Here is a 22,985-nt window from a genome sequence, read left to right on the forward strand (position 1 = left end):
AGTTGTGGCGCATGGGCTTGGTTGCTCCGCGGCATGTGGGATCTTCCCCGACCAGGAACTGAACCCGTGTCCCCTGCACTGGCAGATGGATTCTTAACCATTGTGCCACCAGGGAAGTCCCAAAGAGTGAATGGTTTTTGTCCACTTGGTTCTCAACAGAGAATTTCAGCCTTCAGAAGCATCTCAAACTTGCCACTCAAGACCTATTTCAATATTTCTAATTTATGAAAACAAAATTTCAGCCAAGTGGGACATTAAATTGGAGAATACATTTCAAAAATAAGATGGAAAAAAAGGATTTACCTTATTTTACTTTTACAGAAAACATCTATTCCAGAAGAGAAGATTGATTGGTATAATAATATGCACTTGACCTTTACAAAAAAAAACTATTCCTAGCAAAAAAGCTATGCCCCAATACAACCTTCAGTAATAAACTTAACTCCTATGCCTAAACCTACTTTCAGATATTAACTTGGTAGTCATAATAATAAATCCACAAACTGTAAAAAGCAAACTCTCATAAATATGTTTCATTTTTTTCTTGGTTTTGAACTGGCATGAGAATTAACAGAGATTCACTTTGCGTATATATCATTCATTCCTGTGGTCACAAAAAAATGTACCATCCAGACCACAAATTAGGTACTATGCTTTTGTTTTCACTTTAAAGAATTATGAAAGGCCCCAATTTTTGGTGAAGTCTTAATTTATCCAAATTACATACATTGCAACATTATTTAACCCAGTCAATACATTCTTCAACATTTACTTATATCATGCAATCAGCTTCTTCAAGATAAAACTGTTTTGAAAACCAACTCAAATCTCTATTAGCTTTGTATTTGGAATTACTATGAAGCATGAAACATAAAACATCCAAGAACTATTTTCTAATCTCTCCTCTAAAGAAGTACTATTAAAAGCAATGCACCTAAACAAAACTTTATTATTCTAATTCATAGGAAGTCAGTGTTAAAGTTTACTTATATTTTAAAGGAAATTACATTTTAAAAATCCTTCCTTATACATAAATACATATACCTATAGGCCAAATCTTTAAGAATAAGATTTATTTCTGGAAAATAACCAACTATTTATAATACTTATAATTTCACAGATATAATACTACTGGAAATTTTCTGAAAAAAATCTGGCCTTATTATGTTAAACACTATCTTAAAATGATTACTTTTACTAAATATAACATTCTCTTTGTCAGCAAAAAATGTATCAGCATTTATTCCTCCCCTATGACTTCTATAAAAAAGTTCAGTTACAATAATCAAAATGTAATGTAAAATAATTTCTTATTACATTAAGAATTTATTTTGAATTTTTGAATTTTATTTATTTTGTTATACAGCAGATTCTTAATAGTTATCCATTTTACACATATTAGTGTATATATGTCAATCCCAATCAAAAATTCTTAAAGAGTACATGGACTCTAAACTTTCAGAGCAGTTAGCATTTCTCAAAAGTGTTCTGGAAAATGCAGTGAGCTATAAGATCAAATATAGCAAGTTGACTATTACAGTTCACTGATGTATCAAAAGCTTAGAAAATGAATATAATAGTGTTAGTCTTTTTTAAAAAGGCTAATGTCTATTAACAGCTAAAAACAGGGCACAGTAGGGGGTTAATACATTGTTGTCTGAATCACTTTCATCAGTTTAAGTACCTATTAGTTCTTATTAGCAATGTGCTAGCAAGGTGCTATTGGTCTTTTAAAGTCTATTCTGCTTATTCTTAGTCTCTTTGCCCAGATAGATTCTTTGGCAATAGTATTTGAAACATAAAGTTTAGATATGTATTTTCCTTTAGCTTTTTGAATTTAAAATTTGTATTTGAAAAATGTTTTCTCCTTTTAGGACTCTGTTTGAAAGTAATTTAAATTGTTCAGCACATCTGTACACCTAATCTGTTATTATCTTATAATTTTCAACAGTATTAAAGTACTCTCTAAAATTTCTCTTAAGGGGAGATATCAAGATGAATCTTCTCAGAAACCAAAGCAATTCACATGCTCTCCTAAGTAAGTACACTAATGCAGAACTGAATAAGAAAGCAATGTTCACAAAGTAAAACTGGACTGTTTATTAAACTAACTTAGTTCTAGCATAACCAATAGTTATTCTTTGGGTATCATAAATGTATTTCTTAAAAACTGAAATTCAAATAAAGAACTGAAAAATAACTTATTGTCAAAGTTTACTAAACCTAGTTTCAAGGACCAAACTTTGAATAAAATCTAAAATTTTTTTGTAATAGTTTAGAACAGAAAAATCATTTTGAGGAATTCACATTTGTGCAATGACCAAGTGTAGTGTAGTAATTTTAGAAAGCTTCCTAGTTCTAGCTCTACCAGTAATCAGCTGGATAATCTGGAGCAAATTATCTCCCTCTCTTGACTGTTTTTGTTGCGGGGGGGTAGTGTTGGGAAACTGGGAGATAGAGAATCTCTAAGGGGTATTTCATCAGCTCTACAATTTAGTGTTTCAAAAAAAAAAGATTTTTTTCCTTTTAGGACTATAGTCAGAAGTGAAATTCATGTAAATTGTTTAGCATACTTGTATGCCTCATCTGTTCTTGTTATTTTCAACAATGTGGAAAGTACTCTCCTATAAAAACTAAACATACTTGGACATTTTCACTTATCCTGTTGAAGGGGTTCAGAGCAAGCCTCCCCAAAATGTGTCACCTTGGCATATGGATTATTTTGAGCTAAAAGGCAATACAGACCCTGTGGACTCAAGAGAAACTTTTGCCCCTCACTTAACTACCAAGAAGAATTTAAACTGGGGGTCTTTCCCAGAATCAGAATTATTAGCAGAAATAAATTTTACTGAGTGACCTATGTGTATGGCAGGGCAAACATCTAATTACCAAACATCTGTTCTTATTGTCCTGTGAAATATCCTTCCCCTCTTTGATGCCACAGACCCTTTTCCACTCCTCCTTAGCTCAGGATAGCATATATACAGTTGACCCTTGAGCAACCCGGGTTTGAACCACGAGTCACCTATACATGGATTTTCTTCAATAAATATACCTGTACCCACCAGTTCCACACCCACAGATTCAAACAACTTTGGATTATGTACTATGTTTATGATTCTCAGTTGGCAGAATCCACAGATCAGAAATCTGCAGACATGGGGGGCCGACTGAGACAAACATTCAAGGATTTTGGTATCTGCAATAAATCCTAGAAACAATCCCCTGCAGATACTGAGTGACAACTGTACCTCACTTTACCTTTCTGTCTTTGACCCTTTCATGTATGTGAGTTTCCTGTATGTACAAAATTTGATTTTATTTTCTCCTATTAATCTGTGTCACATCAATGTGATTATTAGACCAGTCTAAAAAACCTTTGAAGAGTAGAGGAAAAATTTCCTTCCCAACACTTTTGGCGAGCCAGCCAGGAGACCTCACAGGTCGGGCACTACTCATTCCCAAGCTGCTGAAGTAGGAAGATTCTGGGACCTCTGACATGAGCCAACAAAAGGTAAGAATTCTTACCACATCAGACACCCAGCTCTCTACCTGCAGAGTCTGGTGGAAGAATGGTGGTAAAAGTCTCGTTTTCTCCCTGTCTCAATTTAGATTAGCAGGAAAAAATACTTATGGAACTAGTTCCTTCAGTTTAGCAACTCTTGGTTATTTGGTATGAGTACTCATGGGTTTTGGTGATCCTTTTCCTCCCAGAAATGGTGACTGTTTTCTTGTTCTATGTCTTAAGAGCTTGGCTTTGTGACTAGTGAAAATATTCTCTCTGGTCTCTGCCATCCAGAACGTGCACTTACCAGGGTGCACCTGGTGGCCAGTTGAATAGACTAGGGTTTGGAAAATCTCTTGTACTGGCTGTGCCAGTTCTCAAAGGAGTTTGTCCCAGACCATAAGGGGCCTTTGCCATCTCAACCTTCGTGGCTTTCAATGAAGGACTTTACTTTTTAGACTATCTTTGGAAGTGAACTTTCTGAATCTTATAAGGGCTGCATCTTTTTGCACTCTCTTATGGGACATCTCTTTCGTCCCTGGTTATGCCATAATAAGAAGGCTTATTGGTTTGAGTCACTAATGAGATTAAATTGACTATATTTGAAGACAAAACTTTTTTTCTTTCAGAGAGATCTCTTATCCTAAACAACTGCATAATGAAAGACAAAGTTAAGTGGATACAAAGAAGTATAACAGCTAGCCTTAGGGACTCCCTTAACAAAAGAATAGAAATTAAACTCCACATCCAACATAAATTCCCCCTTCTGTGAATCCAAAGAGTTAAATGCACCACTTTCTGGCACACCTGCTATTTCATGTCTAAGAACTGCAGTTCTGGAAGCTGTAGACATCTTTTTCAAAAGGCCAGCATCTTACCAAGCTTGTTTTCTGTTCTGAGAACTTGGCCTGGTAACCATCAGGCTGAGGACTCAAATATGGCTGGACAGAAATGTGGGTTGAACTCCATTTGCGGCTAGGGTCCTACCAAACTGCTGCCAGCACTCAGGGGAATTACAACCTAGAATTACAATGGCTATTATGAGGAATTGGATTATCCAACTGGATAAGATAATTCAAAAAGTGCACTTAACCTACAGATTGGGAGAAAATATTTGCAAATGATGCAACTGACATGCAGCAACATGGATGGATCTAAAGATTATCATACTAAGTGAAATAAGTCAGGCAGAGAAAGAGAAACATTATATGATATCACTTATATGTGGAATCTAAAAAGTAACACAAATGAACTTATTTACAAAACAGAAACAGACTCACAGACATAGAAACAAACTTACAGTTACCAAAGGGGAAAGGGGAGGGGGATAAACTAGGAATATGGGATTAACAGATACACACCATTATATATAATATAGATAAGCAACAGTGATTTACTGTATAGCACAGGAAACTATATTCAATATCTTGTAATAACCTATAATAGAAAAGAATCTGAAAAAGAATATATGTGTGTGTGCATATATATATATATATATATATATATATATATATATACATATATATATAAATGAAACACTTTGCTGTACACCTGAAACTAATACAATATTGTAAATCAACTATAGTTCAGTGAAAAGTGCACTTAAAAGCAAGGGCTTCCAAATCAAATAGAATGGAATATCTATTTAATTGGTATGCAGGAGCCTCAAAAAGACTTCAAAATCCCAAAATAGCTTCACTGAAAGATCTGTTATAAAAGGCTTATGAAAAAATGAAGACATGGGAGCTACCTAAAACAGGAGGACACTGAGACTAATGTTACTCCTAGGGCTCCCCTCTATCCTTCTTTTCCTGAGTACTCATGTTTCACTAATTCTCTATCTGAATTGCCTTTCCACTCTGAAGAGACTATTAAAACAGTTACCTTTTAAAGTAAGACCACTTGAGGCTACAGGTGATCCTCTTTAGATATCTTTCACTCCTTAGCCAAAGGCCAAACTAAGGACCATAGTTCAAAAGAATGTCTTAAAGCAGAGAGAATCCTCAAAAGTTTCTGTAAATGGATTACTTTCTGAGATTAGTGGATAAATAACACAGGCAGAAAATAAGATGGGGGGCAACTGGTCTGACTGAACTTGTGCCCACAGCTGATATTCAGAGCCTGATAGAAAATTTTTTATGCCTTCTCCCCTACGTGAAAATAAAACTATGTACCCAGAGAGAAATAAGCAAATTAAGAATAATGTAGGTGGATGGGAGGATCAACCTATGATGTCATTTAAGTTACAACCCAAATCTTTTGAGGACAAATCACTGCAAAACTGGAAATGCTGCTCTAGAGGCCCACTCAAGTTCCACCCATCACCAAACCTCCCCTAATAACTAAAAAAGGCTTGTAACCTCTCTGAGAACTCTTATCCAGACCATTCCCAATACCTCAGAATGAAGGGAAAGAACAGAAACAGAGGCTTTTAAAAAATACAAAGTGCTATAGAAACACCCTTGCCCAAAATCTAGTTCAAGGACAAATACAAATCTTAGGTGCCTTCTCACAGGTATTTGTTTTAAAAAAAGCTTTAGCCATCTGAGCAGATAAACTTATTCCAACTGTTATTTATGACTAGTGAGTTTTGTACTGTCATACCTGATTCATGGCAAAAAATTTTTTTCATAAGATCTCCGTTTCTATCTGTATGTTTATTATATGTCTATCTATGTATGTTATAGACAAGGTACCTTTTTTTTAACCTCTGAATGGTATTGCCAAAATTCACTTGTAAAAGAGCACTATTTAATTGGCATAAAATCAAGCTTTTATAAATTAAGTATTTTTAAATCTCAGAAACATATCGGAAACTAACTCAAATGTTTTTTCAAGTTCCCGTGATCTAAGATCATTTTTGGTAAATAAGAGCTAGTTTAAGTTTGTTGGTTTATTAATACAAGCATGTCTTTTAGAGTTATCAGCATTAAGTATAATACTTTCATTCTTCCTAGGTTTAAAGTCAAATAAGTTCATGATATCTGTTACAAAATTTGTCAGCCAAAAAAATAACTCAGGATGATGACTGACATTGTCTAAGGTCTGATGAAGTTTTTGTAGGTAACCTGAACGTGACTGTTAAGAACAAATGAATTAAATAAATGTAAATGAGGTAAGAGATTTAGGTGAACTTTTTAGTAATGAAAAAGTAATAAAAAACTTTCTTTTATGATTAAAGAGTTTCCCAAATCTCCTTGGTAACTTACACCCTTAGAGTTTTGCTAAATTAAGTTAAATAATGGTTAAGTTAAATTCATTGAATATCTAGATCATTTCTAAATAAGATAAAACACAGAAAAATTAATTACTAAACATAGGTTTATCTACTTTTGGATTTATATTACAGAGAAACTAAAGAAAAAAAAATGGGTATGAGAGCAAACATGTCTTCTGCCACAATGAAAGACTGTAATATTTAAAAGGGTACATGTTTCTAGAAATTATGAAATGTATTCATAAATTTGACAATCTAATGCTGGTTTAATAGTTCATAATTGCTTAATTCTTATTTCTCACTAGAAATTAAGGTTTCTAAGGATTAAGAATTCTAGTTAATGTATGTAATTAAGCCTATACATACAATATATAGGAAATAATAGGAGAAACAACTCTGCATGCAAGAAAACTAGGATATATTTTTGGCCAAGGAGAATATGAGATATGGAGATGTGTTTTTGCTTAAAGGGGGGGGAGTTTTAACTTGTGTGGTCAAGAAGGGTAAAATAATGAATTTTATTATAAGAGTTATGAAATTAAGCTTAAAAATCAACAGTGTCCTTACTTAAAACTGGAATTTAATTTTTTTCATCTGTCAAAAGGACAAAGTTTTCTTGGACTATTGGTCATCTCCTGATAAGAGATTATGAAAGATTTTTTTATCTTTTAAGTAATCTGCCTAGAAAGCCAAGATTTTGTGTATTTTAATTTTGTCTTGATCAGGTCTTTGATTACTTTAGGAAAACTGAGTCCTCAATATTAAAAGAGCTATATTTTGCTTTCAACTGTGTAACCTTTTGTATTTGCCTTTGTAATCTTGTATTATCACTTTGGTGAAATAGATAATTAAGTATTGTTTCATAATGATCTGTGATCCTATTTAGTCAAGTGTCCATACCTTTTAATATGTTTGACAAACTTCCCAAAATCAAATACTAAAGTCCTTCTGACCTCTCGCTAAATTTGGGATTTTTCAGAGGGCCCCTAAAACATCTCAAAGGATTTGCTCTCTCTTCTTATAAAAAGAGAGATGTTACATTAACTAGGCTTATTTGGTATGTTAAATTACATGGTAAGCATTGTCAAATAAGTGATGCTAAAACCTTCTTAGGTTATATTTGTGTAGATCTATGTTATTAACATAAGTGCTCCTGAAATAATAAGAAATTCTTACAAATCTGATGTGTCTTGGTATTATGTTATCAGCCATAATTCTAGTTACTATACTAAAATGCTGAATGTCACAGAAATAACCAAACTTCCTGGTCAATTCCATTATAATGAACTCTCATCAAATCTGTAACAACGTATACTTAAATCATTTGTTATTTACAGTTACTGTTGTACTCTGATGCTTTACAAAAATGTTCCTGTAAAAATGTTTCATCTTCAAGGAGATTCACAGAAAAGACCTGAGAAATACTCTAGAATGCAGGTTTTTGGTAAGTTTAGGATCTATATAACATGGAACTGGGTAAAAAATACTGAAACTTTAATAGAAAACTGATTAATTCATAAAGCTGCTAACCTAGGATGAAGATCAACAACAATTAATTACAAGAGACTACATGAGCTAATAAGGATGATAATTTTTATGACTTCTCAAGCCAGTTCTCTAATGTTTTGTTTTCCAGATATAAGGAAACCTTTCCTCTTAAGCTCACTATGACTTTCAGCAATTTGGTAAATTATACCTTTGGAAGCAGAACGGAATCATTTATTTCTTTCTCCCTATCCGATTCTTCCAGAATTTGGAAACTCTTAGTGAATATTCTTATTTACATGGCAGTATAGTTATTTGCATAAATTCAAAAGGAATCTGCTCTACTTATAACAGGATACAACTGGAAACATTGGTTGTATTGCCAAGGCTTTGGCTGGAATGTCCTGTTTGAGAATGTCCATAGACCCAGGTATGACCAAACAGCTTTAAGGAACTAAGACTGACTTTATGGAGTCAATAAAGCCCCCTGGAAAAACAGCTTGGTAACTTGCTTACAGGGCTCACAGCAGCCTTACCAGATGAGTCAGGAAGGTCACTTCCTGGCAGGTACAGGTACCTTGGGATTTGGGGGGACCTCAAGAAGGGAGGAATTCACCCAAGTCTACAGGTATTACATGAGTCATATGACAAGCTCTTGGCTTGGCTTCCTGGGCTTGAGAAGTAATATTTTAAAGTTTCATCTGAGACTCCTTTTTTTTTCTTGTAATAACCTATTCTTTTTTAAAATACATCTTTATTGGAGTGTAATTGCTTCACAATGCTGTGTTAGTTTCTGTTATACAACAAAGTGAATCAGCCATATGCATACAAAAAATATGGAACACTTCATTAATTTGTGTGTCATCCTTGCACAGGGGCCATGCTAATCTTCTCTGTATCATCCCAATTTTAGTATATGTGCTGATGAAGCAAGCACTGAGACTCCTTTTGAAAAAGTTCTAGGAAAGCAGATTTAAAAGAGCCTATATGATCAATTGCTATTATTGCTGCACTTATGTAAATAACCAAAACAAGTTTATTGAATTTAGACTTATTTTGCAAACAAGGTATTCTTTACTTTGGCTACCTTTAGTTAAAATGGAGGTAATTTTAGAGAAAAAATTATGTTTCATTAATACACCTTTGTGAATATTAGATTGTATACTATTTTTGTTTTGTTTTTTTTAATTGGGGTATAACTGATTTACAATGTTGTGCTAGTTTCAGGTATACAGAAAAGTGAATCTGTTATATACATATACATATATCCACTCTTTTAGATTCGCTGCCCCATACACCATTACAGAGTACTGAGTAGAGTTCGCTGTGCTATACAGTAGGTCCTTATTAGTTATCTATTTCATATATAGTAGTGTGTATATGTCAACCCAATCTTCCAATTTATCCCCCCCCCCAATTAGCCTCCAGTAACCATAAGTTTATTTTCTACAACTGTAACTCTATTTTGGTTTTGTAGATAAGTTCACCTGTAGCCTTTTTTTAGATTCCACATATAAGTGATATATTTGTCTTTCTGTGTCTGACTTATTTCACTCAATATGATAATCTCTAGATCCATCCATGTTGCTGCAAATGGCATTATTTTGTTCTTTTTTATGGCTGAGTACATATGGGTGCCTGTATCTTTTCAAATTATGGTTTTCTCCAGATATATGCCCAGAAGTGGGATTGCTGGGTCATATGGCAGCTCTATTTTCAGTTTTTTAAGGAACCTCCATACTGTTCTCCATAGTGGCTGTACCAATTTGCATTCCCACCAATGGTGTAGGAGGATTCCCTTTTCTCCACACCCTCTTCAGCAGTTATTGTTTGTAGATTTTTTGATGATGGCCATTCTGACTGGTGTGATACCTCATTGTAGTTTTGATCTGCATTTCTCTAATAATTAGTGATGTTCAGCATCTTTTCATGTGCTTTTTGGCCATCTGTGTGTCTTCTCTGGAGAAATGTCTATTTAGATCTTCTGCCCATTTTTTGATTGGGTTATTTGTTTTTTCGATATTGAGCTGCATGAGCTGTTTGTATATTTTGGAGATTAATCCCTTGCTGGTTGCTTCGTTTGCAAATATTTTCTCCCATTCTGAGGGTTGCCTTTTTATTTTGTTTATGGTTTCCTTTACTGTGCAAAAGCTTTTAAGTTTAATTAGGTTCCATTTGTCTATTTTTGTTTTTATTTTCATTATTCTAAGAGGTGGATCAAAAAAAATCTTGCTGTGATTTATGTCAGAGAGTGTCCTCCCTATGTTTTCCCTCTAAAAGTTTTACAGTATCCAGCCTTACATTTAGGTCTTTAATCCATTCTGAGATTATTTTTGTGTATGGTGTTAGGGTGTGTTCAATTTCATTCTTTTACATGTAGCTGTCCAGTTTTCCCAGCACTACTTACTGAAGAGACTGTCTTTTCTCCATTGTATATTCTTGCTTCCTTTGGCATAGATTATGTGACTATAAGTGCATGGGTTTATTTCTGGACTTTCTATCCTGTTCCACTGATCTATATTTCTATTTTTGTGCCAGTACCATACTGTTTTGATGACTGTAGCTTTGTAGTATAGTCTGAAGTCAGGGAGCCTGATTCCTCCAGCTCCATTTTTCTTTCTCAGGATTGCTTTGGCTATTATGGTCTTTTGTGTTTCCATACAAATTGGAAAATTTTTTGTTCTAATTCTGTGAAAACTGCCATTGGTAGTCTGATAGGGATTGCATTGAATCTGTAGATTGCTTTGGGTAGTATAGTCATTTTCACAATATTCATTCTTCCAATCCAAGAACATGGTATATCTCTCCATCTGTTTGTGTCATCTTTTATTTCTTTCATCAGTATCTTATAGTTTTCTGAGTACAGGTCTTTTGCCTCCTTAGGTAGGTTTATTCCTAGATATTTTATTCTTTTTGATGAAATGGTGAATGGGATTGTTTCCTTAATCTCTCTTTCTGATCTTTCATTGTTAGTGTATAGGAATACAAGAGATTTCTGTGCATTAATTTTGTATCCTGCAACTTTACCAAATTCGTTGATGAGCTCTAATAGTCTTCCAATAGCATCTCTATGATTTTCTATGTATAGTATCATGTCATCTGCAAACAGTGACAGTTTTACTTCTTTTCCAATTTGAATTCCTTTTATTTCTTTTTCTTCTCTGACAGTCATGGCTAGGACTTCCAAAACTGCTGAATAAAAGTGGTAAGAATGGACATCCTTGTCTTGTTCCTGATCTTAGAGGAAAAGCTTTCAGTTTTTCACCACTGAGTATGATGTTAGCTATAGGTTTGTCATATATGGTCTTTATTACATTGAGGAATGTTCCCTTTAAGCCCACTTTCTGGAGGTTTTTTTTTTATCATAAGTGGGGGTTGAACTTTGTCAAAAGATTTTTCTGCATCTATTGCGATGATCATACGGTTTTTATTCTTCAGTTTGTTAATGTGGTATATCACACTGATTGATTTGTGTATATTGAAGAATCCTTGCATCCCTGGGATAAATCCCACTTGATCATGGTGTATGACCCTTTTAATGTATTGTTGGATTCTGTTTGCTAGTATTTTGTTGAGGATTTTTGCATCTATGTTCATCAGGGATACTGGCCTGTAGTTTTCTTTTTTTGTGACATCTTTCTCTGGTTTTCGTATCAGGGTGATGGTGGCCTCATTGAATGAACTTGGGAGTTCCTCAGCAATCTTTTGGAAGAGTTTCAGAAGGGCAGGTCTTAGCTCTTCTCTAAATGTTTGATAGAATTCGTCTGTGAAGCCATCTGGTCCTGGACTTTTTGTTTCTTGGAAGATTTTTAATCAGTTTCAATTTCAGTGCTTGTGATTGGTCTGTTCATATTTTCTATTTCTTCCTGGTTCAGTCTTGGAAGGTTGTATCTTTATAAGAATTTGTCCATTTCTTCTAGGTTGTCCATTTTATTGGCATATAGTTGCCTGTAGTAATCTCTTATGATCCTTTATATTTCTGTGGTGTCAGTTGTAACTTCCCTTTTTCATTTCTAAAATTGTTGATTTGAATCCCCTCCCTTTTTTTCTTGATAAGTCTGTCTAAAGGTTTATCGATTTATCTTCTCAAAGAACCAGCTTTTAGTTTCGTTAATCTTTGCTGTTGTTTTCTTTGTCTCTATTTCATTTATTTCTGCTCTGATCTTTATGACTTCTTTCCTTCTACTAACTTTGGGTTTTGTTTGTTCTTCCTTCTCTAGTTGCTTTAGGTGTAAGGATAGGTTGTTTGAGATTTTTCTTGTGTCTTGAGGTAAGATTGTATTGCTATAAACTTCCCTCTTAGAACTGCTTTTGCTACGTTCCATGGGTTTTGGATTGCCATGTTTTCGTTGTCATTTGTCTCTAGGTATTTTTTTATTTCCTTTTTGATTTCTCCAGTGATCCATTGATTCTTTAGTAACATATTGTTTAGCCTCCATGTTTGTGTATTTTACAGTTTTTTTCTGTAATTATTCTAGTGTTATTATAGTGTTGTGGTCAGAAAAGATGATTGATATGATTTCAATTTTCTTAAATTTATCAAGGCTTGACTTGTGACCCAAGATGTGATCTATCCTGGAGAATGTTCTCTGTTCACTTGAGAAGAAAGTGTGTTCTGCTGCTTTCGGATGGAATGTCCTATAAACATCAATTAAGTCTATCTGTTCTAATGTGTCATTTAAGGCTTGGGTTTCCTTATTAATTTTCTGTCTGTATGATCTACCCATTGGTGTAAGTGGGATGTTGAAGTCCCCTACTATTGTAAACTGGACTGAGTCCTAAATTCTTTTAATTTCCTCCAATATTTGGCTACAACTCTCCAAACTAACGTTTACAGTTTTTCTCCCACCCTTCTGATTTGGAGTCATTGAGAACTAAAACTGCCATTTTTCCAAAGCCATGCAAACTAAAGTTAGACAACTTGATACAAACTTCAGAGAAATCACAACAGCTCATGTATGGACAATCGTTGTGCCTACTGCTGTATGGCCATTCAAAACAATCACCAAAGACATACAAACTGCAAACCTGGAAAATCTATGAGATTGTCACTGCCTGCCCTCACTCCATCTGAAGATGCTTAGAGACAGACATCTAGAAATTCTCAGCTGCCTGCCTTCAGAATTCAGAAATTGGGATTATAGTCTGCTCCAATTAACTATTATTTTTCTTTTATTTCCATAAAAATGTCTCTTATTAAACATCTGACTGCTTGCACCATAGGCCTACCTTGGGAAACCCACCTGCATCACTGCCTCCTGAAATGAGACACAACTGTTTAACTGAACTGACTTAACTCACAGAACTAAGAGACTGATTCAGTGAGATAAAATAAACTACCAAACTCAACTTCTGGACTGTGAAACTTCTTGGGGAAGTTTCAAAGGTGGGACGGAAGGGGTTCCAAATGAGCCTCCCTAAAATGTGCCACCTTGGCATGTGGATTGTTTTGAGCTAAAAGCCAATCAAGACCCTGCAGACTCAAGAGAAACTTCTGCCCCTCCCTTAACTACAAAGAAGAATTGAAATTGGGGGTCTTTCTCAGAATCAGAATTATTAGCAGAAATAAATTTTATCTGAGTGACCGACCTGTATGGCAGGGCAAACATCTAATTACCAAACATCTGCTCTTCTTATTGTCCTGTAAATTGCCCTCCTCTCCTTTGAAGTCCCAGGCCCCTTTCCATTCCTTAGCCCAGGATGCCATATACACCTCATTTTACCCTTCTGTCTTTGATACTCTCAGGTATGTGGGGTTCCTGTATGTACAAAGTTAAATTTGACTTTCTCTTGTTAATCTGTTTCATGTCAATTTAGTTATTAGACCAGCTGAAAGAACCTTTAAAGGGTAGAGGAAAAATTCTTCCTTCCCAACACAGTTTAATTCTTTCCAAACCAAAAGGATGTTAAACTGCATGTTGACAAAACACTGTATTAAATCATTAGTGGAATTATAAATAGATAAAACTCTTTGGAGGGCAACTTGCCAGTATCTCTCAAAATTTAAAACACGTAAGCCACTTGAGCCAGTGAATGGTAGCAGAAAGCCACCCCAAAACAGGTCACTTTATCATACGGATAATTTTGGGCTGAAGGCAACTGAGAAAAAGCAGATACAAAAAAGTCATCTGCCCTCCCTACTTACCTAAAAGCTGGATGTAAATTTCTAACAATGCCTTCCCTCCCCTCTCTACCACAAGACAGAAGTTAATCACCAGATTAATCACTCTAGACCCTTAACAGCCCAGAGAGGCACCAGAGGAATCTACATAGCAAACCTACTTATTAGCCCTTACCATCCAATAGTTACCCCCCAAATATTTACCTTCTCACAATCTGCCAGAAACTCAAAGTCCTTTTCCTTTGTATTATCCCTTCTTACAAATCTACTGTTCTTTTGTTAAGATGCTATATAAGGCCAAGTGCTAACCATCCTTTCGAGTTATTACTGACTATTCCTCTGTGTTTTTGTGTTAATAAACTTGTGTAGTTTCTTTCTTGTTAATCCGTCTTTTGTCTAATTTACAGGGTCCCAACCAGAGTATTTAGGAGGGTAGAGAAAAAAGTTTCTCCTCCCCTACACCAACAGTTCCACTTGTAGGAATTTATTCTACAGATATACCTGCACATTTGCAAAACTATACACATACAGGAAAACTCACTGAGGTATATTTCAGAATAAAATACTGGAAAAATATAGATGTTCATCAGTAGAAAACTGGGTTTTTAAAAAATGTGTTATGTCCATACAGAATACTCTAAAAGGAATTGAGGCTGCTCTATATATTCTAATATGAAAGAACAAAAAATATAATGTGCAAAACAGTGTCTACAGAGTATATTATTGTATGGTCAGGCCACTCAAGGTGGCTGTTCTCTTGTTCTCTGTACATCCCCTGCTCGACCAGTGCTTGCTTCACCTACACCCTACTCACTAGACTGACCTTCCCGTATACTTGCCCCAGGGCCCAGCTAGTGATTGTTCTTATCAAAGGGGCAGTGAGGGGTATGCACCTCTGCTAGTTTCCCTGGTAAATGATAAGCCAACCAGACATCAATTCCCCCTGTAACTGGTGATCACCCCCTACCCCACCTCTGGTGAAGACCGCCACCATGTCCTGCCCGCCATCTGTGACACACAGTGGGGTGTCATTCCAGGACCCTGCTTCAGACATGTAAGGTTCCCTCTATCCATTAAACCACTGATGTCTCTGTTGCTGACTCCAGGCTCTTTCTTCGGTCTTGAAACTGGGCAAATACAGGCCTTGCAGGCCTGCAGGGTGCAGCCCAATGACTCTCATCTGTTTTTTGTTTTTAAAGACATAAATGTAAATACTTGTGCATGTACAGAATATCTCTAGAAGGATATACACACACACACAAATGAGTCATGATGTTGACTGTGAGAGGGAAAAACTGGGTGGCTAGTGGATAGGGGTGGCAGACTCATGCTTTACTGTGTATCTATCTTGGTAACTTTGGAATTTTGTGCCATGTCTATACTGAAAATAGTTCAAAAGACTTTAAATATATTAAAGAGAGATGAAGGATACAATACTGTTTCTGTTCTCAAGGAACTTAAAATGTCACAGAGAGTAAATTCATTCATTTAGTAATATTTACCAAGAGTCCTTTTTTACACCAGGCCTCTGGGGGATATATCCCTGCCTTCATGGAGCTTACTTCCTAGAGGAGAGTTACGTACAATATTATGGTGGCCAGAGAAAGAGAGTATAGTCCAAGTAAAGCAATAATAAGAGGGCAGACTTCTGACAATCTCAATTTTCACATCACTACTCAGAAGTAAAAACAGTCTAGGTTCCCCTAAAATAGATTAGCAGTAGCAAAAAGAACAGTGACAGACGTTAAGTACAAGTTACTAGAAGCAGGAACACAGAGAGACACATTAATGGCTGACAATATTACCTGACAGCAAGAGACAGAAAAAATTTAAAGTAAACACGAAACCAAGCTATCACAATATAATTCAAGCATTCTCCAATTAGGGACTCAGTTACACTACAAAGATGTTAATTATAGTCAAATTTTTAGAATCTCAGTAGGCATGTTTTCCATGGGAAAAATGCTATACATACTTGGTGTTAAGCTTCACAAACCATCCCACAAAAGGCTACTTAACACTATTAAGTATGTGCATGAAATACTTTCTACAGGATATTATGTATACTATGGATTACTATGCTTCTAGTGAGGAAAAAAAACAGAACGGATGCCAAGAGGTGGCACAGTGGTTGAGAATCCACCTGCCAATGCAGGGGACATGGGTTCGAGCCCTGGTCCGGGAAGATCCCAACTAAGCCCATGCGCCACAACTACTGAAGCCCGTGTCCCCTAGAGCCCGTACTCCACAACGAAAGAAGCCACCACAATCAGAAGCTGTGCACTGCAATGAAGAGTAGTCCCACTCGCCACAATTAGAGAAAGCCTGCACGCAGCAACAAAGACCCAACGCGGCCAAAAATAATTAATTAATTAATTAATTAATTAAAAAGAATGCCTCCAAAATTACTGCAGGCCTTGCAACAGAAGTGGTGACTCCTCTACTGAGGAACTGGAACAGAAACAGGGACAGAGTCTGTGACAACAAATGGTTGGGATTAAGGCAAGATAGGTTCATCTGTCTTTTCCTCCTCCTCCTCTTTCTTCCACACCACCCCCACCCCCAATCAAAGAACAGCACTGAATAGGATAAGAATGGAGAGGTGATGGGGAGGGTTAAAGAAAGACAGCATTCTTCCTTACTTCTGATACAGAGAATCAGAGCTCAATAGGACACTGAAAGGGAGAGGAAAAGAGGGGGTAAAAGTTAAGCCGAAAGCAACAGAATTTACAAAAAACAAACAAAAAATAGAGAGAGAGACAGAAAGAAAGGAAGGAAATCCCTAGCCAGTTCAGTAAAGGAAATCGCTCCTTACGTTATACATAGGTACATACCTAAATTAGAGATTAGAGAAATGATATCAGTTACTACTCAATTATAAGTAACACGATTTCAATTCAAGGGATTTAAACAGTACAGGGAGTTTTTGGCTCATGCAACTAAAATCCAGGGGAGGATCTGCTTCAGGGTTGCCTGATCCAGCAGACATATTATGAAATTTCTTTTCGTCTCTTCATTCTGCCACCCATAGTACAAGCTTCATCTCAAGGTCAGATTCCCTAGTGCCAAAAGAAAGCTGCAGCCACAAGCAATTACATGGAAGAAAGCACAGCTGTACCAGAATTCTAAGCAAGAGTTCTGAAGTGTACCTTGCTTAGATCAGCCTAAATCACATGCCCACCCTGAATCAATTCCTGTAATGAGGAAATGGAATCTGATTGGCTAGATTCACTCAGAGGCCCATTCCTAAAGCTAGAAGTGGAGCAGTTTCCCTCAAAGAACATGAGCTATGTGCGTGTGGTAAAAAACGGTGGACACTGGAATGAAAATACAGGTATATATCAAGAGAAGAAAAAATAGATACTGAGGAGGCAGCCACAGTGTTCACCCCAAGATGTTCAAAATGAAGATTCAGAGTCATCGCAAAATATTATGTACAGTATTCCCCATTCAAAAGACAGAAAATCATTAGAATCATTCTTCTTACAAACAAAAGTCAAATTGGCTCCTGAGACTACTTCTATTTAATCTAGTACTAGAAATGCTAGTTTAAAAAGAATAATATAAATACAGAAAATAAAAGTATCTATTTGAGACCTATATACTTTCTAATACCAATAGAAAATACAAAAGATGATATAAATAAATAAAAATTAAACATCTCACCCTTGGTTGGGGGGGACAGGTAAAGAAGACTGAAAGTATGTATGTCTGCTAGATTTTTAAACCTATGGCAGTAATAATTACAAAACATACAGTACCAGATTAAAAATTATCAACAATAAATTAAAATCTTTCTCTAGAAATGCTGTACCAAACTTAAGAACTTAAGGTATCATAAATCAGAATTAACAGAAATCATTATCTCAAAAAGATTCTGTACTCCTATATTCACTGCAGCATTATTCACAATAGCTAAGACATGGAAACAACCTTAGTGTCCACTGACAGATGAATGGATAAATAGATGTGGCTTAAAACATAAATGTAAGTCTAAGAAAGGAGGTCTTTTGCCCATTTTTCTTTAGGTCTTCTGTCCATTTTTTGATTGGACTGTTTTTTGTTATTGAGTTGTATGAGCTGTTTGTCTATTTTGGAAATTAAGCCCTTGTTGGTCACATCATTTGCAAATATTTTCTCCCAACGCATAGGCTGTCTTCATTTTGTTGATGGTTCCCTTTGCTATGCAAAAGCTTGTAAGTTTGATTAGGTACCATTTGTTTATTTTTGCTTTTACTTCTATTGCCTTGGGAGACTGACCTAAGAATATATTGCTACGATTTATGTCAGAGAATGTTTTGCCTGTGTTTCTTCTAGGACTTTCATGGTGTCATGCCTTATACTTAAGTCCTTAAGCCACTTTGAGTTTATTTTTGTGTATGGTGTGAGGGTGTGTTCTAACTTCATTGATTTACATGCAGCTGTCCAACTTTCCCAACACCACTTGCTGAAAAGACAATCGTCTTTTCCCTACTGTATATTCTTGCCTCTTTTGTTGAAGATTAATTGACCATAGGTGTGTGGGTTTACTTCTGGGCTCTCTATTCTGTTCCATTGATACATATGGCTGTTTCTGTGCCAATACCATGCTGTATTGATTACTGTAGCTTTGTAGTATTGCCTGAAGTCTGAGAGGGTTATGCCTCCAGCTTTGTTCTTTTTCCTCAGGATACTTTGGCAATTCTGGGTCTTTTATGGTTCCATATAAATTTTAGGATTATTTGTTCTAGTTCTGTGAAAAAAGTTGTGGGCAATTTGATAGGGATTACATTAAATCTGTAAATTGCTTTGGGTAGTATCACCATTTTAACAATGTTAATTCTTCCAATCCAAGAATATGAGATATCTTTCCATTTCTTTGAATTATCTTCAATTTCCTCCATTAATGTTTTATACTTCTCAGCATATAAGTCTTTCACCTCCTTGGTCAGGTTTATTCCTGAGTATAAAAAAAAAATATGTACACAGACACACACATACCTATACCTACACACCCACACACACACACACACTCACACACTGGAGTATTATTCAGCCACAAAAAAATGAAGGAACTGCTAGTTGGGCCAACATAGACAAACTTTGAGGGCATTACGCTAAGTGAAATAAGTCAGACAGCGAAAGACAAATACTGTATGATCTCACTTATATGTGGACTCTAAAAAAACCACACTCATAGTTTTGGTTTGGTTTAGTTTGGTTGCCAGAGTTGAGGGATAGAATTGGGGAGAATTGGGTGAAGGTGACCAAATGGTACAAGCTTCCAGTTATAACATAAATAAGTACTGGGGATGTAATGTACAGCACGGTAACTGTATTTAACAATACTATTTGTATATTTGAAAGTTGCTAAGAAAGTAGATCTTTAAAGTTCTCATCAGAAGGAAAAGACTGTAACTACGTGAAGTGATGTTAACTAAACTTATTGTGGTAATCATTTTGCTATATATATATTGCAAACCATTATGTTGTAAACTTTGAATAAATATAATGTTATATGTCAATTATATCTCAATAAAACTGGAAAAAATTAAAGAATTAACATAACATGGAAAAGAATCATTTAAAAATATTGTTGGTCTTCTTTGGCCTCAGCTCCTAAGCAACCCAGAACCAAAATGGTTTTCAGCACCCACTATACAGACTGCTGTCTGCAGACCTCCTCTCTCAGCTCCCAAGCATCCAACATTGAATGCACAGTCCTGGAAGTGGATAGGGTTGCCCTTTCCAAAGGAAGCCCCCTTCCCACCAGGTAAAAACCCTGGGCTGCCTGAGGGATGTACATTATTCTACACAAGGAGGAAGGAGGTGATTAAGTATGTGGTTGTGGGACTGGAGCCTCACGTCCCCTTTACACTCTTTATCTGTGGGGATGCTTATATTAAAAGATAATCAGGACTTTGCTGGTGATTTGGAAAACACCAAATCAGGTATAAGGTAACAACTTTGGAAAACAGTTGTTACCTTATAAATTATAAAGAACATTGACATACCTTATGACCCAACAATTCCATTCCTGGATAAACACCCAAGAAAACTTTTCATGCATCATTAGTAAAGACGTGAACAAGAATGTACATAGAAACATAGTAACTGAACAATCCAAATGCCCATCAATAGAAGAAGGGATAAATTATGGAATTATCACACAATGGAATATTACACAATAGTCAATACTGCATCTAAATGTAAAAATATGGATGAATCTTACCAACATAACACTGAGTGAAAAACAGTAAGTCCCAGAAAATATCCTTCTTACAAACTAAAAGGTAACTAAACAATATATACCTTAGTAATATACAAATAATACAATTATATAAAATAAAAAAGCAAGGTAATCATAAAAACAAGGTTAAAAACAATTACCTCAGACGGAGGGAGGAGCACAAAATTAGACATGTTATTATCATTATTTTAGTTCTGTGTTAGGTGATGGGTTCATATTAATATATTATTTAAAAATAAATATAGGAATACAACAAATGAGAGCTGTGCATGAACCAAGACGTGCAGCATAAACCAAGGATTAAGATTAATTTAATTCTGTACAACTAAGACCCAAAGAAAGAAAATTTGTTGGGGCAACAAATTTGGATCCACTCCTCACAGCACATCTTAAATCTTCCATCTTTGTTTTTGACTCTATGGTCACCTATTTTTTTTTTAATTGAAGTATACTTGATTTACAATGTTGTGTTAGTTTCAGGTGTACAGCAAGTGACTTCAGTTTCACATATATATACACACACACACACACATATTTTTTCTTTTTCAGATTCATTATAGGTTATTACAAGATATTGAATATAGTTCCCTGTGCTATACACACTAGGTCCTTATTATTTATCTATTTTATATATAGTAGTGTGTATCTGTTAATCACAAACTCCTAATTTATCCTTCTCACCCCCTTTCCCCTTTGATAACCATATGTTTGTTTTCTATGTCTGTGAGACTGTTTCTGTTTTTAAGTAAGTTCATTTGTATCATTTTTTTAGATTCTACATATAAGTGATATCACGTGATATTCATCCTTCTCTGTCTGACTTACTTCACTTAGTATGTTAATCTCTAGCTCCATCCATGTTGCAGAAAATGGTATTATTTCATTCTTTTTTACAGCTGAGTTATCCACTGTGGTATGTGTGTGTGTGTGTGTGTATACATACACACACACATACATACATATATACACATCTTCTTTATCCATTCCTCTGTCAGTGGACACTTAAACTGCTTCCATGCCTTGGTTATTCTAAATAGTGCTGCTATGTACATTGGGGTGCATGTATCTTTTCAAGTTAGAGTTTTCATCTTTTCCAGATATACGCACAGGAGTGGGGTTGCTGGATCATATGGTAACTCTGTTTTTAGTCTTTTAAGGGACCTCCATACTGTTCTCCATAGTGACTGCACCAATTTACATCCCAACAGTGTAAGAGGGTTCCCTTTACTCCACACCCTCTCCAGCATTCATTATTTGTAGACGTTTTGATGATGGCCATTCTGACTGATACGAGGTTGCACCTCATTGATTTGCATTTCTCTAATAATTGGCGATGTGGAGCATCTTTTCATGTGCCTGTTGACCATCTGTATGTCTTCTTTGGAGAAATGTCTGTTAAGGTCTTCTGCCCATTTTTTGATTGGGTTGTTTGTTTTTTTGTTGTTGAGTTGTACGAGCTGTTTGTATATTTTGGAAATAAAGCCCTTGTCAGTCGCATCCTTTGCAAAGATTTTCTCACAGTCTGTAGGCTGTCTTTTCATTTTGTTCTTGATTTCGTTTGCTGTGCAAAAGCTTGTAAGTTTGATAAAGTCCAATTTGTTTATTTTTGATTTTATTTATTTTGCCTTGGGAGACTGATCTAAGAAAGTATTGCTACAATTTATTTCAGAAAATGTTTTGCCTATGTTCTCTTCTAAGAGTTTTATGGTGTCATGTCTTATATTTAAATCTTTAAGCCATTTTGAGTTTATTTTGTGTATGGTGTGAGGGAGTGTTCTAATTTACATGTGGCTATCCAGCTTTCCTAACGCCACTTGCTGAAGAGACCTCTTTTCTTCATTGTATAGTCTTACCTCCTTTGTTGAAGATTAATTGACTGTAGGTAATGGGTTTATTTCTGGGATCTCTATTCTGTTCCACTGATCCATATGTCTGTTTTTGTTCCAGTACCACACTGTTTTGATTACTGTAGCTTTGTAGTACTGTCTGAAGTCTGGGAGGATTATGCCTCCAGCTTTGTTCTTTTTCCTCAGGATTACTTTGGCAATTCTGGGTCTTTTGTGGTCCCATATAAATTTCAAAGTAAACAAAAAAACAAAAAAAAAAAACCCTTTAAAAATCATGTCAAATAAATAAATAAATAAATAAAATACCTAGGAATAAACCTGACCAAGGGGGTGAAAGACTTATACACTGAGAACTATAAAACACTGAGAACGACAGAACACTGATAAAGGAAATTAAAGATGTTTCAAAGAAATGGGAAGATATTCCATGCTCTTGGATTGGAAGAATTAGTATTGTTAAAATAGCCATACTACCCAAAGCAATCTACAGATTTAATGTGATCCTTATCAAATCACCCAGGACATTTTCCACAGAACCAGAACAAATAATCCTAAAATTTTTATGGTCACCTATTTTTAAA

General features: G+C 35.5%; 1 protein-coding gene and 1 non-coding gene across 2 annotated transcripts in view; both read right to left on the bottom strand.

Moving 5' to 3' along the window:
* TBCA (tubulin folding cofactor A) overlaps positions 1-22,985 on the bottom strand; it is a 111,287-nt gene that overhangs the window by 70,435 nt on the left and 17,867 nt on the right. The window lies entirely within an intron of this gene.
* Positions 9,038-9,144, bottom strand: LOC132487338 (U6 spliceosomal RNA). The gene has a single exon (XR_009531620.1). It is a non-coding gene; the product is annotated as a U6 spliceosomal RNA (small nuclear RNA).

This window comes from Mesoplodon densirostris, chromosome 3 (assembly GCF_025265405.1).
Source record: "Mesoplodon densirostris isolate mMesDen1 chromosome 3, mMesDen1 primary haplotype, whole genome shotgun sequence".
Lineage (NCBI taxonomy): Eukaryota > Metazoa > Chordata > Mammalia > Artiodactyla > Ziphiidae > Mesoplodon > Mesoplodon densirostris.